At 44.4% G+C, this 22073-nt stretch overlaps 3 long non-coding RNA genes across 3 annotated transcripts; all 3 read right to left on the bottom strand.

Annotated features, from left to right (window-relative positions):
- Positions 1 to 1640: 1640 nt before the first annotated feature.
- Positions 1641 to 4297, bottom strand: LOC122890081. The gene is made up of 2 exons (XR_006381053.1): positions 4255 to 4297; positions 1641 to 1811 (listed from the first exon to the last, which is right to left on the bottom strand). It is a non-coding gene; the product is annotated as an uncharacterized LOC122890081 (long non-coding RNA).
- Positions 4298 to 4605: 308 nt separating this feature from the next.
- Positions 4606 to 8757, bottom strand: LOC122890073. Its single transcript, XR_006381046.1, has 3 exons — positions 8721 to 8757; positions 7677 to 7741; positions 4606 to 4728 (listed from the first exon to the last, which is right to left on the bottom strand). It is a non-coding gene; the product is annotated as an uncharacterized LOC122890073 (long non-coding RNA).
- Positions 8758 to 8938: 181 nt separating this feature from the next.
- Positions 8939 to 9234, bottom strand: LOC122890079. Its single transcript, XR_006381051.1, has 3 exons — positions 9217 to 9234; positions 9075 to 9110; positions 8939 to 8995 (listed from the first exon to the last, which is right to left on the bottom strand). It is a non-coding gene; the product is annotated as an uncharacterized LOC122890079 (long non-coding RNA).
- Between the last annotated feature and the right edge of the window lie 12839 nt (positions 9235 to 22073).

Genomic DNA, 22073 nt, shown 5'->3' with positions numbered 1-22073 from the left:
GCTGAAGATTGTTACCAGCTCATGAGAAAATTAGTGAACATGGCAAATCCCAGTTGAAAATAAAGAGATAAGCAGGGGCACCTGGGTGGATCAGGTCTTGATGTCAGAATCCTGGGATCGAGTCCCACGTTGGAGTCCCCACTCAGTGTTGAGTCAACTTTCCCCTCTGCCTCTGCCTCCCCCTCCTCACCACTGTACTTGCATAAAATCATTAAAAAAGAAAACAGAGAAAAGGAGATGAGGTAAAAGGCAAGCTTTGAAGATATTATTGATGAGTTTCCTTCCAATGAACACGAGAAAGGATAAATAAATTCCTGTTTTCCTTGTAAATTTAACCTTAAAAAAATGAAAGGTTTATGCAATTAGGTACCTGTCAAGTTTGCACTTGTTTTCCAACTACTGTAACATTGTTGGAAAAAAAATAAACACTGAAAAGTAACAAAAGCATCAGTGCAGGACAGTCTGTGCTTTTACATGGGGTACTGGGTCTAGCAGAACTCAGAGAGCAGGATCCCAGCTCCTCCTTCTAGAAGGTCCTGAAGGTCAGCGATTCTTGCATTCCTGGCCCAACCCAATGTAGCTCCAGTTTCTCTGAAGTAGAGTCATGATTTCTCCACAGAAACAAGTCGGCATTGGTAAAAAACCAACCACAGTATTTCTGTTTCAGTGTCCCATGACCTCTCAATCCAGAGACCCCTGAGTAAAATAGGGTCTTCAAATGCCCTCAGGGACAATGAGGACCAAACCCTGGGAAGAGCCCCAATATGTCATCGCCTGTACTTTCTCACCTACCAGCATGTTCTGGGGAAGCTCCCAGAGCTACCTACTCTGCACTCAGCCAACAAGGCAGCTTCTCCATCACACCTCAGGAGGCATGAAGTTGCTGCAAAGGCCCAAGGGTCTCCCCAGGGCATCGGGTGAACCGGCTGGAAATACAGCTCTGGCTCTCTATCCTGGGGCAGTGAGAATGGAGCTGGATCCCATGACCTGGGAAGAAGGAGGGCTTTGCAGGATCAGAAGGGATTGGCAAAAAGGGCCTAAAAGGACAGAAGCATACACACTCAAATCCTCTTGCTGCTGAGGAAGGGATGGGTCTCCTGTCAGGGACCTCTGCCCTGCCCATCCCTCAACAGGGAAACTGTGGGAGGACTGTGGAGCATCATGGGTCTTACCACAAACACTGCCACCATCAGCTCCACTCAAGGTACCCTGTGGCTGGGGGGAAGCTGCTGAGGTGAAAACCCTGCACAAAACCTGGATTAATGCAGGGCCTCCTCACCAGGTTCTCAGGGCCCCACAAGACACTTCATGCTCTGATCACTGTCACAGTAGACCACTGCCTGGGGACAGCCACCTGTCCTGCTGATCACTAACCCCCTAAACTAGCAGGTGCCATGTGCTCAAGAGGATCTGTCACCAGAGTTAATACAAACACCAGCAGATCTAAATTCAGTCTGGGCCCCCTCCCCAGAAAGGTTCCTGGGGTCCCTTGCAGTAGAAGTACCACAAAGGGTAATCTAGTTCTATCCTCCATCCCCCCACTGCTGCCAGGGTGTTATCTGTGTCTGAAGGCTTCACCCTGAGCCCTCGAAGGACAGGGACTGTAGGTCCCCCTGAAGGGAGATGCTGACACAGAGACAGAACCATGAACAGTTTATTGGGGATATACCAGGAGAGACAAAGCACAGGGGACAGGATGGGCAGGGAAAGCATTCAGACCGCCAGGCAGAAACATTCATATCTTGAGTAGAAACTCACTGGAGCCTGGTTGTTGGAGGTCAAGGAAGTCTTCAGATTACAAAATGATTACCCTGTAAGGCAAGAGGATTTGGGTAAGTACAATGGGAACTTGTGTTTTCCTAACTGCTTTCTGCCTCCCATAGTGTATCTGAGGCCTTGGATGAACACTTGTGGCCACATCTGTGAGTCTGTATGTAATAGACAATAATTGTCTTCACATCTCACATAGAAATATCTGATTGTACCTGTTCTCTTAGTTATATTTTACTTCATTGTGGCTAGGACCTGACATTTAATAGAAAAAAGGGGGCTCTTTGCCTTGTCTTTGAAATGAGAATTGCCACTACCGGGGCTGAAGTATTACACTCTTAGTGTATTTGTGGACTTAAATAAACATTTTTTGATTCTCATTGGCATGGAGCTATTTTCATTTAAACAGTGAGAACAGTGAATGGTCAGAGCCCAGATTCTTTGCCAATTAGTATTATTTTTTTTTCTTTTTGAGAAAAAGACAGAGAAAGCACAAACTTGTGAGCAAAGAGGGATGGGGGAGAAGGTGAGGGAGAGAGAGAATCCCAGATAGGCTCCACACTCCGCACCGAGCCCGACTTGGGGCTCAATCTCAAAAGCTCGAGCTCATGACCTGAGCAGGAATCAAGATTCTGCTGCTCAACCGACTGAGTCTCCCAGGAGCCCCTGCAGGTTCTTTATGCTCCTATTGCTCTAGTGACCTCAGAATCCAATATGTTCTCTCTATGACAGATTAAAATAAAAGCTGAGGCCCTGAGAAGGCCACACTGAGAGCTGGTATTTGGGCTGAGAATTCAGGAACACAGGCAAATCTGGACACTGGGACTGAAGTCCCAGGGAAGTGCAAAGCTGCAGGCATGGTGGTGATGCAGATGCAGAGGCCTGGTGACAGGGCTCCAGCTAGGGCGGCTCCTGGCCAACCGTGACTCTCCCACTAACATTCTGACTCGGGCTGAGGCCAGGGTGGCCACCCTTCACTGGTTCTCCGTCTTGTCTTCATGCTTTCTCACTGCGGGACTTAAAGTCAGCCAGACAAGAATCCCCAAAGACCAAGGTAAGTTTCCCAAATCTCCACGACACTCTTTCACATGGTTCGGAATTTTCAGAAATTCAGGGCAACAATGCTCTTCACAGACTATGAGTGAATGGCTTCATGGCAAAAACGACATTCTGAGGCAAATAACGGCGTGATCCACACTGTGTGAGTGAACACATGCAGCAGTCGGTGTAGACCCCACGGTGTCCTCACACTCACTCTCAGGCTGCTGGCAGCCAGGAACAGCCTCACTCTCCCTGAGAGAAGCCCAGCCTCTCCCTTGAATACCTCCAGCCTTCTCGGCATCCACATCCTCCTGTTTCTGTGTGACTCGGGGCTCCCTCCCTTCTTTCTGGATACATCTCTAGTTCTTCCCTTATACAGAACACACGGTCTATGTCCTGTCATCAGTGTGTCCCTCCCTTCTCTCAGCCACACACCCTCAATTACTCACATTAAGGCCTCATCCCTCCCAGAGCACAGAACATCGTCTCCATACCATGTGCGTGTGACACCTGATGTGCACAGCTTTCGGAGAAGGGAAGCTCTCTGCCACCACAAGGAACCTACAACCCTCTCAGTATGACTGGAAGACAAGGTCCATCAATTCGAAATACAGAACAACCAGAAGAAAGTTACCATGTCTTTAGCAGCCTTCACTCTGCCATGCCACGAGAGGCCTGTGGGCAGCACCACTAGTCCTTGTGGAGGACACTCCAGCATCTGTATCTGACCCACACCATGCAAAAGACAGAAGCTTCTCCACCTGGAAGTGACTGAGCAACATTCCAATGAACCCTCTACACCTGCCTCCGGCATCTGCCACTTTTTCTTTCATTCTCACCTCCCAGACCAGACAAGAGCATTACCCACAACTTTTTAAACTGCAGAGGACAAGAACAGACTCCTGTGCTAATGAACAATGCAGGAACCACAGCCATGTGTCAGGCATTTATACAACTAAGGAAATGACGCCTAAACCCAACATGCTTCAGATGCAGTGAGAGGTGTTTCATCCCTCCCAGAACAACTTATGCAGATACTGGATGTGCACGACGGTAAGAGAAAGAAGTCTGCCATTGTGCAATGGAGACACTTCCTTCCCATCAATGGCACCTGCCCACTGCTCAGTGTGTGCAAATAGCCAGGCACATGCACGTGTGTCCTGAAGAACTTCAGAATCATACAGCGTCCCCAGCCTGGTTTCCCCTTCAATGTCAAGCCCTGAACACAAACTCTGCCTTTGCTCCACTGACACAACCAGAAGGTGATGATCTGGAAACAGAGATGCCTGTAAGCTCTACATGAAGACTTGCCACTTTGAATGTGAAACGACACCACACATGGACCCCAGGATATACCCAACACACACATGTCAGGACACTGTGCTGCCCAGAGAGGAAAAGAACTCCAGAAATGGGTACAACTGAAAACACCCCAGCATTTACTTGGTTCTTCTCTGGGACCTTCTCGGGCACAGTGCTGCTATTGTGGCCTTGCGCTCCACAGGCTTCTGATTGGGAATGCTTCTCTGTCTGTCCTCTGTGAAATGTCACTTTTCTTCTCCATGGTAGACACCTGTTGCCCAATTCTGTATAGTGAACCAGAGATGGACGTCAGAAAAAGTGGAGGAATGTTACCATGTCCTCACTTGGGCTTATTGCTGCATTGCAAAGTCTTGTGGTACCACCTCTCCATCCTCTCCACCAACAGAAGTGGTTCAACTACGAATAAGCTCTATAACCCACATCAATTCAGATCATCTCACCATGTGGTGGAGGAATGAGGTGTGGCCGAGGCCCCCATGTCCACCACTGTGGAGGTGGATGAGGAGGAGGGAAGTCTGGTACATTCCACCCCATGTGGTAGGGCATACGGAGGAGCCCTGGGCAATGAGGGAACTCTCTCACACCTCTACCGACCTGCAGAACAGACAAGAAAATATTTTAGCAAAACAGACAAAAGTTGCAACACCAAGAAAAGAAACCCAAACAAAGAGCTCTCAGCATCTGGCTCCTTCTCCAATGCCACCTTCCAGGAGAGCTGCATCGTGCTAGAAAACTTACATGCCCCTCCCAGCTGGGGCCAGTACAATGAGGGGGGAGAGGGCAATGGCTGTTACAGGAATAGCCTGTCACCAAACATCACTGCCCATGTCTGCCCACGTTCTCCAGCAAGAAGTCGTGTCTTAAAGATGAAAAAAGATCACTGCAAACTAGTAAGGCATCAACATCCTGGACAACACTTCCTCTATCCTCCTCAGCCACCAGAGAATATTTTGGTTTGGTCAGAATAGAGAGAATGTGATGAAACTGAATGTCCTTTCTCCACAAAGTTTCCGAGCCACTTGAGGGGAATCATTGGCCTGTAAGTCCCCGACTCTCCCCACGCTGCCTCGCTCCTGACAAAGGGGTCCTCAACTTCTGTAGCTTCTGTCCATGGCTACAAAGACAATTGAGGAATTAGGGCATTGTGGTCTGACAGGGGCACTGGAAAAGTGTCTTCGGAGGGACATGATACCAAAAACCTTTATTTACACTCAACAGCTGTATTTGTCTTTTTTTTAAGATTTTATTTATTTGACAGACAGAGATCACAAGCAGGCAGAGAGGCAGAGCGAGAGAGAGGAAGGGAAGCAGGCTCTCCGCTGAGCAAAGAGTCTGATGTGGGGCTTGATCCCAGGACCTAGGATCATGACCTGAGCCTAAGGCAGAGGCTTTAACCCACAGAGCCACACAGGCGCCCCCTGTGTTTGTCTTAAAACACAGTCATTTGGAAATTTCAACCTACTGAGTTCCAGAGTAATTTTGTACAATGGGAAATGAAGATGGGAAGGCCATATAAGAGAATTCACAAAAGGGTATATGCTTCCCAGTGGAAAACTCCACACGTGTGATGAGAAAAGAAATCAGCTCTCACACTAACTTAGGACCAAATGAGCTGCTCCTGGAAACCCAGCTGAAGGGCTGGGAGGCAGTGGTCATGCATGTAATCACTGATATCCCCCTTCAGAACGTGTGAGCCAGTGTGCGATTACAAGAGTGCACCTGAGAGCATTGACACTTCAAAATACTTGTAGAAAGGGTCTTAAGTGGGCTGGTTCTGCACGGCACATTTTCCAGCAGAAGTAAAATGGGGATTACTCGTGAAACATGCCCTGAGAACACTGCAGACTGCAAAGGAGACAGTATAAAATGCAGAGAGAATTTTCCCCAGTTTCCATTTGTGAGGATTACCAGACCCATCTATCCCGAGCATGAGACAACACCAGTGCACCTGAACATAACCAAAATGGAGTCGGGCTGGCCAGAGGACTTCACTGTGGAGGGAGGGGTCCTTCTCTCCCAATTACTTCCCCGGTGTGCACGGTGGGCAGGCGGGGGTACACATCCACACACACATCTTCCCCACCATCATGTTCCAAGACAGTAGCATCTGTGCCAGAATGGCTGCCCGCCCCCTGTGTCTCACCTAGAACCTGGGGTGAAGAGATGCCATGGGGAAAACTACTGTCACCACATGTTAATATAGGTCTGTACACCTCAACAGAGACAAGAGTGTGCCACCAAGGATAATCAACTAAGGAAAAACTCCTTTCAGGACAGGTCAGTATTGACCGCTGGGACCACACCTCCCCCATCATGGCAAGCACAGCATCTCCTTCTATACTTTGACAACAAACACAATGAGAGGCCCTGAGAAGCCTGGTGTCCACACGTGGAAGTGCAGGCACTTTTGGGTCAACTGGAGGCCCACCAGCATCCCACCTGACCAGCTCTGCTTCCCTCCCTGACAATGGGATCTTCTACGCTCCACAAGGTCTGTCCAGGGCCACAGACACTGCTGAGGAGATAGGAGTGTCTGGAGTCCTGCAGAGGACCTGGAAGAGTGCTTTCGCAGAGAAACAGGACCCCTTCGAGTGAGGGAGACCAGCACTGTGGATCCATGTCCCTGACATTTGGACAGTCCTTAGCTCAGGCACAGAGCAAATGCCTAGTCCTTGGTGCTGAGAACCACTGATGGGCTGATTCGATATCCCCAAATGCAAACCAGTGTGTCTAGAGCACAGGCAATCCTCCCAGGATGGGTCGGGAGGGATGCTATGAGCTGGCACAGCCATCAGACCCCATCAAAACCCGCTAACGGGAGCACAAGTAAAACACATGTGAGGTGTGGGCCTTGCAGAGAGTCACTGGGATTCCCTATTCAGGGCTGCTTCTCCAGGGGGTATTTTCTATAACACACCTGGCACCTGCCAGAGTTCACCATCATCTCACCCAGGGGCCAACTGGAGGGATTCCAGCTCTCATCTTCATTCACTCAGATGGGACACACAGGAGGTCACAGCTCACCTTCTCCACAAACACTCAAGCTGCCCAAAGCATGTGGGGCACATGTGACGCAGTCCTGGCTTTTCCCATTCTCCATCTGAGGACCTCTGCAGACCCATTTCCAGGTTAGTCTCCTGCCCCGAATACTAAAAATGCTCCTTCTCCCACAGGAAAGCAAACCGCAAGGAGTCAGCTGGGCTAGCTGACTTCACTGTGGAGTGAGATGTCATCCTCCTCGAGTTATGTACACACACACATACACGCACGTGCACACGCACACACACACACACACACACACACACACAGAGCATGAGGTGAGCATCCTTCCATCACATGTCTCAAAGCATCTACAGCTTTGGGAGGAAGCACGCAATTGAAGATCTCTAACGGAGCAGCCCGGAGGCTCCTCGGTGAACAGCATGCACTCTGAAAGGGATGATCGCAGGACACACACCAAGGCCACAAGGCCAGGACAGGGACCTGTCCACACTGCAATCCATTTCAGAAACGGACACGACTAAAAATGCCCAAGCACTTACCATATGCATCTCTGGGTCCCTTTGAGGGCTAGTGCTGCTGTTCATCCTGGGAACCAGTCTAGATGCTAGATCAGACAAAGGTCAGAGGTTTATTGTGGTTTGCATGCCTTCCCTGCCTTCCTCTCCCATCTTTCACTCTTTCCCACTATTGGATCCCTTATCAGAGGGTTTCACCCGGGTCTCAAGTGACTCCTTTGCAAAGAGAGACACCAGTCACCTCTTGCGTGAGACACTCCAGGGCCCTGGCTCCAGTGTTTCTGTAAGTAATCCATCATGTGTGGATTGGTCGGGGTACAACTGGCTGGAAATCAACACTAAAATTGGGGTGCTCAACACACATCAGACAAAATAACTTTCTCTTCATAGATTAAACACCTAAGTAAGAATAGCCTTGCATGGGTGACATCCACGAACCCTTAACACGAACAGCCCATGTTCCCTTCTCAAGCCACAGGTGGATGGTTCATTTGTCTATCCTGCAGTAGGGACCTAGAATGCGTGACTGGCCAACAAATAAACATTTCAGGGAAGTAACAGACTTTGACATTTGTATAGTCACGAACAAGGAATCATAGGCAGATTGAACAATAAAGCTATGGCATTGCACCGATAACACGAGAGGAGAAAGATATATTTCATTGCTCAATATGGTCCTATGGCTGACAAATAAAACAAAAATATAGGAGCCTCCATAATGAGTAAATAAATGCCCTTATTCACAAATAGTCATTTTTTTTTTTGCCAAGGTTTGAATACTGAGTCAAGGTGGGAAGGGTGCTCGCCTCCCACCTTCTCAGGTTCAGCTCTTCCAAAGGGGGTACAGGGGGAAGTGTGGAGCGGCGTGATCTCCACCAGTCACGGGGGCAAGTGTCCTGCTGCCTGGGGGCATATAAGGAATGCACCCTCCTGTCACCCCTTCAGACAAGCTGCAGGCTTGTGATTCTCTGCAGGACACACAGCGATCACCCACAGGAACAGAAAGGACATCGTGTGGTTTCACAGCCGAAATCAGGCTGCTGCTGCATTTCACATCGTGCTCCCTACCTTGCCACACAGGCTTCTGCAACTCAGGCCTTCCGGGCTTCAGTTCATGCCTCATGGATCCCACAGGCAGCATCTCCCCTTTCATCATGCGCAATCTTGAACACAGAAAAAGAGTGGACATCTCTAAGAATTACAACACCACGTCCTCTCCTAGGCAGTAAACAGCATAGCCGTCACCTCTCCAAACACCCATAAAAACGCACGTCAAACTCTCACAGGTAGGCGTTCTCCCTGCTCTGCTGCATCATCCTTGTTTCCCAATACTGAGCCTTCATCTGTGGCAGATAAACACACCCACCTTCAGTTGTGCCCAACTGTGCCACAAACGAATATGAGGAAATGGAAAACACTTACCCAGTTAGCCAGAGCATTCCTCTCTTGAACTGCGATCTGAAAAAGCCAACACACCAGAAACCCGTGTTCAGGGCTCTAAGGACCACTACCATCACCTGCAGGGGGCGCAAGGGTTCAGTGTGTTGGACACAACTCCGGTTACCTTGTGGTTGAAGGTGAGATAAGACTCCTGCAGCTCTTCTCGCATTTCTTCCACTTCTTGTCTGTGAGGGGGGACAATTGTTTTCATCAGACAAAACCCAACACTGGGTGTGATTTTCAATCATCTGCCAATGTGGCCATCCTCCTCTTATCTGTCCCCTCATACAATTGATCCTGACACAGGAAACACTTTCACCTGACTATAATTGGACTGTAGGATCAAAGCTATTCTTACAGCCTTTCCTTCATCATTTTTCTTTGCCTACAGGATCAAAACCGACATAACTTCCTTACCCGTTTTCAATCTTTCCCTCAGTTATCACATGACAAATGTCTTTTGTCATGAAGCTCTATTCTCCTTTAACTTCTATCCTCGCGATGGTTCCCAGGTTTGCAAAGACCAGCACCATCAGATGCCACTACCGGGCTTATGGGAAGGACTCATCCTAGGATTAACTGTTTTCCTCCAAACACCACCTCAAGGACTCTGGTATGGAGCTAGTTTCCACAGTCAGGCCAACACTGGGGATCTGGATATGTTTAGTAATGTAATTGTTTTGTGCCTTATCTTTCCGTGTCAGTTAATTCGCTCTGGATACATCCTCTGAATTTTAGTGTATATTATTTAATTAAGTCCTCAAAATGTACAAAGATTAACAATCCAAAGGGAGGGAGGAGTCAAGATGGTGGAGAAGTAGCAGGCTGAGTTGACATCAGGTAGCAGGAGATGAGCTAGATAGCTTATCAAACCATTCCAAACACCTACAAATCCAACAGGAGATCGAAGAGAAAAAGAGCATCAATTTGAGAAACAGAAAATCGACTACTTTCTGAAAGGTAGGAGCCACGGAGAGGTGAATCCAAAGCGACGGGAAGATAGACCCTGGGGGGAGGGTCCGGCTCCTGACAAGCAATGGAGCACAAAACCTGGACTTTTAAAAGTGATGTTTACTGAGGGACGTCACTCCAGAGGCTAAACCGGGCTGAAGCCCATGCGGGGACGGCGTGGCCCCAGTTCTGCAGGGTCACAGAAGGACCGGCGGTGTCTGAGTGTCATCGAACTCACAGGTATTAGAGTGGGGATACCGACAACAAAAAGAGAGCCGAGGAGTGACCTCTCAACTCAGCATTACCTTGAACCGTAATCCATGGCACAGGATCTGGGGAAATCCCCCCAGAAGAGCTCAGCAATCTAAGGGTTTCAGAGACTCCAGGAGGAGCTGTATGCCAGAGAGAAACGCTTGGTCACAGCCTGGGTGAGGTCTGAGCGCAGCCGGAGGCCAGGGAGAGGGAAATGATGAGCACTTTTCTCTGAGGGCGCACTGAAGTGTGGGTCCCTGAGCTCTCGGCTCCTCCAGGCCAGAGATTGGGAGGCCGCCACTTTCATTACTGACCTCTGGAACTCTACAGAAAGTGTTCAGGGAACGCAAGCTCCTGAAAGTGAACCCCAGTGGATTGCTTAGCCTGGCCTCCGGAAAGGGTGGTGCAATTCCGCCTGGGGCAAAGAGACCTGCGAATCACTACAACAGGCCCCTCCCTGAGACGATCAACAAGAAATCCAGCCAAGACCAAGTCCACTTACCAAGGAGAACAGCGGAATACCAGAGGAGGAGAAAGCAAACCATGGAATTCATGGCTTTCTCCTCATGATACTTTAGTCTTGCAAAGTTAATTTTTTTAACTTTATTTTTTAATCTTTTACCCTTTCTGCTTTTAACTTTTTTTAACTAGTTTATCTTAACAATACTTTTCATTAAAAAATCATTTTCGAACCTTCATTATTTTTGTCATATGTTATCCTTCATTGTATCTAACTTCAGTTTTTGTATACACATAGGGTTTTTTCTTCTAAAAAATTTGGGGTACAACTTCTTCTAATAGATGGAACTATACCCTAAATCTACCACCGGGCTTGTTCTACTCTCCAGCCTGAGCAAATCTTCTCCACTTTCTTTTTCTTTATTCTCCCAACCAACTTACATATCAACTCTTTTTTTAGAAATTAAAAAAAAATTCTTTTCATCTTAATATTCATATTCCGTCCCTTCATTGTGTTTACTTTTATATATGTTTTCCATTCTTTAAAATTTGGGGAGGTAATTTCTTCTAAGAGACAAAAATACACCCAAAATTAAGTGAGTGACCCTGTTCTAGTCACCAGTCTAATATGTATATATATTTTTCTTTTTTATATTAATTCATTATTTGTTTTCTTTCTTAATTTTTTTCCCTGAACTTCCTTTACCCCCTTTCTCTCCCACCATGATTTAGGGTCTCTTCTGATTTGGCTCAAACACACTTTCCTGGGGTCTTTGCCACCCTTTTAGTATTTTATTTGCTCCTTCATATATTCTTATCTGGACAAAATGACAAGGTGGAAAAACTCACCCCCCCCAAAAAAAAAAAAAAAAAAAAAAGAACAAGAGGCAGTACCGAAGGCTAGGGACCTAATCAATACGGACATTGGTAATATGCCAGATCTAGAGTTCAGAATGACGATTCTCAAGGTTCTAGCCATGCTCCAAAAAGTCATGGAAGATATTAAAGAAACCCTATCTGGAGATATAAAAGCCCTTTCTGCATAAATAAAAGAACTACAGTTTAACCATGTTGAAATCAAAAAAGCTATTAAAGAGATGCAATCAAAGATGGAGGCTCTTACTGCTAGGATAAATGAGACAGAAGAAAGAATTAGTGATATAGAAAACCAAATGACAGAGAATAAAGAAGCTGAGCAAAAGAGAAACAAACAACTACAGGACCACTTGGGGAGAATTCCAGAGATAAGTGATACCAAAAGACAAAACAACATTAGAATAATTGGGATTCCAGAAGGAGAAGAAAGAGAGAGCGGAGAAGAAGGTATATTGGGAGAATTATTGGAGAGAATTTCCCTAATATGGCAAAGGGAGCACGCATCAAAATCCAGGAGGTGTAGAGAACCCCCCTCAAAGTCAATAAGAATAGGTCCACACCCCGTCTTCTAATAGTAAAATTTACAAGTCTTAGTGACAAAGAGAAAATCCTGACAGTATCCTGGGATAAGAAGTCTGTAACATACAGTGGTAAAAATATTAGATTTACAGCAGACTTATCCAAAGAGACCTGGCAGACCAGCAAGGACTGGCAAGATATATTCAGAGCAATAAATGAGAAAAATATGCAGCCAAGAATACTATATCCAGCTAGACTATCATTGAAAATAGAAGGAGAGGTAAAAACCTTCCAGGACAAACAAAAACAGAAATGTTTTGCAAACAACAAACCAGCTCTACAAGAAATATTGATAGCAGTCCTCTAAGCAAAGAGAGAGCCTAAAAGTTGTAAATCAGAAAGGAACAGAGACAACATACAGTAACAGTCATATTACAGGCAATACAAGGGCTCTAAATTCATATCTCTCAATAGTTCCCCCGAATGTAAATGGATTAAATGCCCCAATCAAAAGACACAGGGTATCAGAATGGATAAAAAAAACAAAACCCAAAAATATGCTGCCTACAAGAAACTCATTTTAGACCCAAAGAAACCTCCAGATTTAAAGTGAGGGCGTGGAAAACAATTTACCATGCTAATGAAAATCAGAAGAAAGCTGGGGTGGCAATCCTTCTATCAGATAAATTAGATTTTATGTCAAAGACTATAATAAAAGAGATGAGGAAGGACACTATATCATACTTAAAGGGTCTCTCCAACAAGAAGATCTAACAATTTTAAATATCTATCCCCCTAACATGGAAGCAGCCAACTATATAAACCAATTAATAACAAAATCAAAGAAACACATCAACAATAATACAAGAAGAGTAGGGGACTTTAACACTCTCCTCACTGAAATGGACAGATCATGCAAGCAAAAGATCAACAAGGAAATAAAGGCCTTAAATAACACGCTGGACCATGACAGATATATTCAGAATATTCCATCCCAAAGCAACAATACATATTCTTTTCTAATGCACATGGAACATTCTCCCAAATAGATCACATCCTGGGTCACAAATCAGGTCTCAACTGGTATCAAACGATTGGGATCATTCCCTGCATATTTTCAGACCACAATGCTCTGAAGCTAGAACTCAATCACAAGAGGAAAGTTGGAAGGAACTCAAATGACAGAGAAAGGAAGCTAAAGAGCAACCTATTAAAGAATGGATGTGTCAAAAAGGAAAATAAGGAAGAATTGAAAAAAAATTCATGGAAACAAATGGTAATGAAAACACAATGGTTCAAAATCTGTGGGACAAAGCAAAGGCAGTGCTGAGAGGAAAATATATAGCGATACAAGCCTTTCTCAAGAAACAAGAAAGGTCTCAAACATTAACCCTACACCTAAAGGAGCTGGAGAAAGAACACCAAAGAAAACCTAAACTCAGCAGGAGAAGAGAAATCATAAAGATCAGAGCAGAAATCAATGAAATAAAAACAAACAAACAAACAAAAAAACAATAGAACAAATCAATGAAACTAGGAGGTGAAAGAATTTATAAGAGTGATAAACCCCTGGCCAGACCTATCAAAAGGAAAAGAAAAAGGACCCATATTAATAAAATCACAAATGAAAGAGGAGAGATCACAACCAACACCAAAGAAATACAAACAATTATAAGAACATATTATGAGCAACTCTGCGCCAATAAATTTGACAATCTGGAAGAAATGGGTGCACTATTAGAGACAATATTATCTACTACAAATGGGCCAGGAAGAAATAGAAAACCTTAACAGACCCATAACCAGTAGGGAGATTGAAATAGTCATCAAAAATCAATAAACAAACAAAAGCCCAGGGCCAGATGGCTTCCCAGGGGAATTCTACCAAACATTTAAAGAAGAATTAATTCCTATTCTCCCGAAACTGTTCCCAAAAACTGAAATGGTAGGAAAACTTCCAAACTCGTTTTATGAGGCCTGCATCACCTTGCTCTCCAAACCAGACAAGGATCCCATCAAAAAAGAGAATTACAGATCAATATCCTTGATGAACACAAACACAAAAATTCTCACCAAAATACTAGCCAATAGGATCCAACAGTACATTAAAACAATTATTCTCCACCACCAAGTGGGATTTATTCCAGGGCTGCAAGGTTGTTTCAACATCTGCAAATCAATTAATGGGATACAATACACTAAGAAAAGAACACGATCCACATGATACTCTCAATAGATGCTGAAAAAGCATTTGACAAAGTACAGCATTCCTTCCTGATCAAAACACTTCAAAGTGTAGGGATAGAGGGCACATATCTCAATATGATCAAAGCCTTCTATGGAAAACCCACTGAAAATATCATTCTCAATGGAGAAAAACTGAGAGCTTTTCCACTAAGGTCAGTAACACGGCAAGGATGTCCATTATCACCACTGCTATTCCACATAGTACTAGAAGTCCTATCCTCAGCAATCAGACAACAAAAAGATATCAAAAACATCCAAATCGGCAAAAAAAAAGTCAAACTCTCACTCTTTGCAGATGATATGATACTATATGTGGAAACCCCAAAAGACTTTGATCCAAATCTGCTAGAACTTGTACAGGAATGCAGTAAAGTGTAAGGATATAAAACCGATGCACAGAAATCAGTTGCATTTCTTTACACAACAACAAGACAAAAGAACAAAAATTAAGGAGTCAATCCCATTTACAACTGCACCCAAAACCATAAGATACTTAGGAATACACCTAAGCAAAGAGGCAAAGAAACTATACTAAGAAGACTCTAAAGTACTCATGAAAGAAATTGAGGAAGACACAAAGAAATGGAAAAAATGTTCCATGCTCCTGGATTGGAAAAACAAATATTACGAAAATGTCTTTGCTACCTAAAGAAATCCACACATTTAATGCAATCCCTATCAAAATCCCATCCATTTTTTTTCAAAGAAATGGAACAAATAATTCTAAAATTTATATGGAACCAGAAAAGACCTCGAATAGCCAAAGCAATATTGAAAAAGAAAGCCAAAGTTGGTGACATCACAATTCTGGGATTCAAGCTCTGCTACAAACCTGTCATCAACAAGACAGAATGGTACTGGCACAAAAACAGACAGACACATAGATCAATGGATCAGAAGAGAGAACCCAAAAACAGACCCTCAACTCTATGGTCAACTAATCTTCAACAAAGCAGGAAAGAATGTCCAATGTCCAAATGACAGTCTCTTCAACAAATGGTGTTGGGAAAATTGGACAGCCAAATGCAGAAAAATGAAACTGGACCATTTCCTTACACTACACAGGAAAATAAACTCAAAATGGACGAAGGACATCAGTGTGAGAAAGGAATCCATCAAAATCCTTGAGGAGAATACAGGCAACAACATCTTCGACCTCAACCACAGCAACTTCTTTCTAGAAACATCGTCAAAAGGAAGGAAATCAAAGGCAAAAACAAACTATTGGAACTTCATCAAGACCAAAGGCTTTTGCGCAGCAAAGGAAACAGTTAACAAAACCAAAAGACAACTGACAGAATGGGAGAAGATATTTGCAAACGACATATCAGATAAAGGGCTAGTATCCAAAATCTATAAAGAGCTTGGAAACTCAACACCCAAAGAACAAATAATCCAATCAAGAAATGGCAGAGGACATGAACAGACATTTCTGCAAAGACATCCAGATGGCCAACAGACACACGAAAAATTGCTCCACATCACTCGGCATCAGGGAAATACAAATCAAAACCACAAAGAGATACCACCTCACACTAGTCAGAATGGCTCAAATTAACAAGTCAGGAAATGACAGATGCTGGCGAGGATGCGTAGAAAAAGGAACACTCCTACACTTTTGGTGGGAATGCAAGCTGGTGTAACCACTCTGGAAAACAGCACAGTGGTTCCTCAAAAAGCTGAAAATAGAGCTACCCTATGACCCAGAAATTGTACTACTGGCTATTTACCCTAATGATAAAAACGTAGTGATCTGAAGGGGCACGTGCACCCAAATGTTTATAGCAGCAATGTCCACAATAGCCAAACTATGGAAAGAACCTAGATGTCCATCAACAAATGAGTGGATAAAGAAGATGTGGTATATATATATATATACAATGGAATACTATGAAGCCATCAAAAGAAATATATCTTGCCATTTGCGATGACGTGCATGGAACTAGAGGGAATTATCCTTATCGAAAGAAGTCGATCGGAGAAAGACAACTATCATATGATCTCCATGTAATGAGGAAGGGGAGATGCAACGTGGGGGGCTGTGGGTTAGGAAAAGAATAAATTAAACAAGATGTCACAAAACAAACTGAGGGATGCTGGGGGGAAGGTTGTAGGGAGAGGATGGTGGGGTTACGGACACTGGGGAATGTATGAGCTATGGTCAGTGCTGTGAAGTATGTAAGCCTGGCAAATAACAGACCTGTACCCCTGGGGCTAAGAATACATCATAGGTTTATAAGAGAATTAAAAAATTAAAAAAAAATCCAAAGGGAACTTTTCAGGAGCCAATAGTATGTAGTGTCGGAAATTACCTGTACTTCTCCATTTCTTCTTCAGTTACTTTCAGATATTTATCGGCAGCTAACAGCTCATTCTTAGTTGCATTCAATTCATACAGTGCCTCTTCTAGATTCCTAAGATGGGAGAAATATATACATTGTCCAGTAGCCAAGGTCCTGAATTTTTGCCATTTATTATTCTCCCAGCACACTTGATGGCCTATGTTGGAATGTCCCCGCTAAAAGCACAGACTGACAACACAACAGGAAAATGAATGAAGGCCCCATTTAGGGTTGAAGAAACATTGAACTCTGGCTGCTGGCCAGGCTCCCTGCAATCTTTATACTTGTATACTTTAATTCATTCACCATATCACCAAATAATATTGCACTCCGTGCCCTCTTGGAATACGTCTTTGGTTTGAGATGGTGAAGTCTCATTTCAATTCAAAGTGAAAAGCCAAGCCTGACGAGCTACACTCGTTAGGATGAATAGGGGCCCACCATTAGTCTCCGTGGGAAGCCCTGATCCTCAGACCAAGGCTGTGCCCCCACAGTCAGCCCAAAGGAACTTCCAGAATATGGCTTCACTGGTATGGAAACTCACTCCCACACATCTCTAGGCTTTAGAAGTACAACCCCTGGCCCCTTGTGAAAGATCCTGGTATAGGAAAAGGCCAATCTTAGTGCCGAAAATATGTCCTCAAATAATCCATGTGAGCTGTCACATACTCAGGGTGTTATCTCAGTGGAACAGAGTTCAGATGTAGAACTGTCAGCTCCATTGACTCTACCTTTATTTTAAAAAAAGATTTTATTTATTTATTTGACAGAGAGAGATCACAAGTATGCAGAGAGGCAGGCAGGGGGTGGGGGAAGCAGGCTGCCCACTGAGCAGGGAGCCCAATGCAGAGCTCCATCCCAGCACCCTGGGACCATGAACTCAGCCGAAAGCAGAGGCTCTAACCTACTGAGCCACCCAGGCGCCCCAAGTCAACCTTCTTGACCAAGACCAAGTTCATGGATGGTGAAGGCAGCAAATGGCGATGCTTAGAAAGGTTGGTCTGCTGGGCTGCCCTCGATTCTTTTGTTCATGGTGTTCATTCACAAGGTTTCAACAGGACACTTGTCAAGAATCTCATGCAGAAAGACTTAGGGACAGACAAAAGCTCTAGAAAGAGAAGGACAGGAGCATCTGCTTCTGGTCTCTCAACTATCCTTCAGCAAATGTCTTCTGGAGCGGCAGTCAGTGTGTGGCTCAGGGATATGGTGTTGAAGAGACAGAGGTGGTCAGGACATTGGACCTGCTCCAAGAAGGTCCTGAAGTATGTAAATTAAAAGTAAGACTCCTTTCTTTGCCTGAATTGTGTTCTAACAGCAGAAATAAAAGTAATGAATTATTATTATTATTATTATTATTAAAATTATTATTATTTCAAAGATTGATTTGAGAGAATGAAGTAGTGAGGGGAGGGGGTCTTTACCAATGAACAGAACCCAAGTGCCTGTGAGAGAGTGTGGCCCCCACCCCCGATGTGGGAAGGAATAACACAAAGCTGAGTCTCCAGGGTAGACAGGAACAGTTTTGCTTTTCCACATGAATGAGGGACTCCAACGTCCTTATCTCCTCCTGAGAAATAAAAGGAAACACTGGACAAGAGAGAAAACTTGTGAGTGAATGCACCCAATTTCTAAAGAGCACATGAAGAAACATGATAACCAGATGGAGAAGAAGGAAGCCTAGGAGAAAGCCAGCCTGGCAGTGGGAGCCAGTTTCCCGAGGACACATCAGTGAATTCTAGAACAGGCTAGTGAATACAAAGTAAATGAACAAGCAACCTTTGGGGGACAGGTTGGAATGCAACAAGCGAAGCTCTCATCCAGCCAGCAAAGATGAGACTTAGTGAAACTGCAGGCTTTGGTTGGGATCCAAGAGACTTACACCTAGAAAATCGTGTGGAGGAGCACCAGGATGGCTCAGTCATTATCTGCTTAAAAGTATTTGGTTCAGGTCATGAGCCCAGGGTCCTGCAATAGAGTCCCACACTGGACTCCCTGTTTGGCGGGAAGCCTGCTTCTCCCTCTCACACTCCCCCTGCTTGTGTTCTCTATCTCGCGGTGTCTCTCTCTCTGTCAAATAGATAAATAAAATCTCTTTTTAAAAAGAAAGAAAGAAAGAAAGAAAGAAAGAAAGAAAGAAAGAAAGAAAGAAAGAAAAGAAACAGAAATTGTGCTGGACAGGAAATACCCTGGTCTTCTAAGGTATTGGGCTGCAGTGAATAATCTCAGTTGTACACCAGATAAAGGGACACAGTATTGCTGGAGCCCCAGTGCACTTTCCACAAAGAAACTTTCCCTGTTTCTGCAGGAAGAGAATTCCATTTTTCTGCACTTCTGGACCCAAGTCTCATACTGAACAAGAAATGGACCTAATGCAGGAGTGGTCATAGCACGTGATGAGAGTTAAAATAAAGGGACAATGTAGACTGACCCAGAGGGGATCCAGGTATGAAAGTGATTAATGCTGGTACCTTCCCCCTTCTTCCCCAATGAATCACACAACAACATATGGCAAGTCGTTGGAACAGAAAGGAAAATTCAGGTTACACAAATCAAGATAGGAAGGGAAGGCACAATTCTACAGAATGCATTTGGCAAAAGTATGCAAAGATCCAATTCCAGAAGGTCCAAATACTTGCCGCCATGAAAATTCATGCAAGAGTATCTATGACAACACAGCAATAGCTTACTCTTCTGCAGTCAGTTTTCGGTTTTCAGAGAACTCCACCACCATATCCAATTTCTTCTTTAGCAGGTTCAATTCTGCTTCTTTAGCTGGTTTGTGAGAACTCAGGGCATTACACTGGTCTTCCAGGATTGTTTTCCTTTCTGTAAAGGATGAGTTTGCTTTTCTGTGTTTGTGCCATGACCTGAGAACTTGGTTTCAATGGGGAAAGGAGAAGGGCAAGGCCGTGAAGGCAGGAAGGCATTCTCTCCCTGACTGATGCAAACTCATTGCCACCATATGGAGATTTCATCCCCCAAAACAAAGTACCTTTCAGTTCTTCGTTTTTTGATGTCAAGGCTCTCAGCTCTTGATCTGCCAGTGCATCTTGGGCCTTTAAGACAGATTTGAGAAAAGACATATGAGGGCACCTAACAGGACAGGATCATGGAGGGCAACAAAGAAAGCCCTTGAGGCATAAATAGAATAAGGGGAAAGTAAAGAAACTCGTTCATGTCAAAAAACGCACAAATGGCTTTCTTAGGGGAACTGATATAAAATAATATTCTACTATACAAATTGGGCTTGCTATCATCCTTCACTGCTCACGTATTTTGTGGGATTTTCTACATAACTTGGAGGGCAGTGCTGAATGATGTGATGATTACCCAGTTCTGAAATAAGCCATACTTCCTAGGCCTTGAAATTGCAAACCTCATCGGGGTGGTCCTAAGTGAAATCACAGCTCACGGTTCAGTAGGAGTTGCAGGTCCCAGATGCCCAGGCTCTACTGCGTAAACAGAACACGAGTACACTGCACTCACCTCACCCAATGAACCAAAAGCCTCCCAAGCCACATTATAGTACAACTAACACCTAACTTTTCCCACATCCACATTCTTGATATTCTTTTCTCTCTGAGCTTGTAAGAGAGCCTGTTTACAATGAAGGGAGACCTTCAAATTTTCATTAATCTCTTCCACCTTTTGGATGTTCTTCAAGAAAACATATTGAATGAGTAACAAAGATTCATTCCTTGGGGCACCTGGGTTGTGCCTGGGTAGCCCAGTCTGTGGAGTGTCTGACTCCTGCTTTCGTTTGCCTCAAGTCCTGATCTCAGGGTCATGGGATTGATCCCTGCATCAGGCGAAACACTCGGCATGGTGTCTTCTTGGCATTCTCTCTCTGTCTCCTTCAGACCCCCTCCCCTCACTCTTTCCTTCTCTCAAATCAATCTTTGAAATAATAATAATTTTAATAATATTTTATTACATTTATTTCTGCTGTTAAAACACAAGTCAGGCAAAGAAAGGAGTCTTACTTTTAATATACGTACTCCAGCAAGGGAACACTTATGTTCTCTTTTTGTTTCTTCTTGCTTCTTTGCTTCCGTGGCCTATAAAAAATATGAAAAAGGAATCAGAAGTCCAAAATAGCATGTTAAAGAAACCTATATTTGTGACTCCTTTCACAAAGAAAGAGGCAGTACTCTACATTTGTGAAGCTTCTCTTACTCAAGGACCATTTCTGGGTTGCTTGGTATGATCAATAGAATGAGCTACCAGAGGGTAAGTAACCAAAATGAAATCACAAGAAAATATTTGAAAGGGCACACATACCTTCTCCTCCCAACTCGCTATGTTTTTTTCAAGATCCCTGTTTTCGTTTTTAAAATCATTAATCTTCATCTTGATTTGGACTAAAGTAACTGAAAGGAGAAAAAAGAATTTTAAGATAATTATCAAAAACAGTGACATTGAATAATCCCAATATATTAGCACCAGAGTACATTCTCTGACACTTGGGTGTCACTAACTTGCTAGCATTCCCATTGTGCCTGAAGGAAGCATGTTGTAGCAGCATTTGAAACCTAAGACTTTCTATATCAGTGAGGTTCCTACTTAAAATGTTTTTCAAACATAAAAATAAAAAAAACAATTGAATGCTTTCTCATTTTTCTCCCACCTGTAAGCACCATTCTTGGAAAATTCAAACCTTGCATATGCTAATGTCATCGCCAGAGATGTGACCGAAAAATCAAACATCCTAGCATCTAACATCTCTCTCCTCCAGTGACTGAGATACAAAAGCAGGTCCCTGCAAACAACCCATAATGAGCAATACTATACTTTGTTCCTGCTCAGTGGAACGTCCACTTCCAGGTCCTACTTGGAATTCCACACAAGTAAAGCTCAAGATGTCAGGTGAGTGACAACTTACAGGCCTTCAGAGACTTTCTGCTGCTCAGAGATCGCCTTTCATGGACCCCAGGCTGGGGGCTCTAGAGGACAAGATCTCTGCTATAAACACACTCCATGTTACAGAGAGTCTTTGGAGGCCCTGGATAATGCACAAGCCTGAGAAGACAAGCTTTTTTCATCACAACAGGAGAATGTTACCCTCCACACTTAAAGGAAAACAACACTCAAGAGGAGACTGATGGCAGCTGCATAACACTTTTAAGGTCTAGAACACGGACTCCTCTAAGAGCTACTTCATTTTCTTATCGTGGGGCACCTGGGTGGCTCAGTTGGTTAAGGGTCTGCCTTCTGCTGGGATCAGGAGCCCAGGTCCTGGGATCGCATCCCACATCCAACTCTCTGCTCAGCAGGGACCTGCTTCTCCCTCTCTGTCTGCCTCCCACTCTGCCTGCTTGTGCTCTCTCTCTCTCTA

Source organism: Neovison vison, chromosome 11 (genome assembly GCF_020171115.1).
Source record: "Neovison vison isolate M4711 chromosome 11, ASM_NN_V1, whole genome shotgun sequence".
In the NCBI taxonomy this organism is placed as follows: domain Eukaryota; kingdom Metazoa; phylum Chordata; class Mammalia; order Carnivora; family Mustelidae; genus Neogale; species Neogale vison.
Note: the sequence above shows the minus strand (reverse complement) of the source record. Positions and strands in the feature narration are given on the sequence as shown.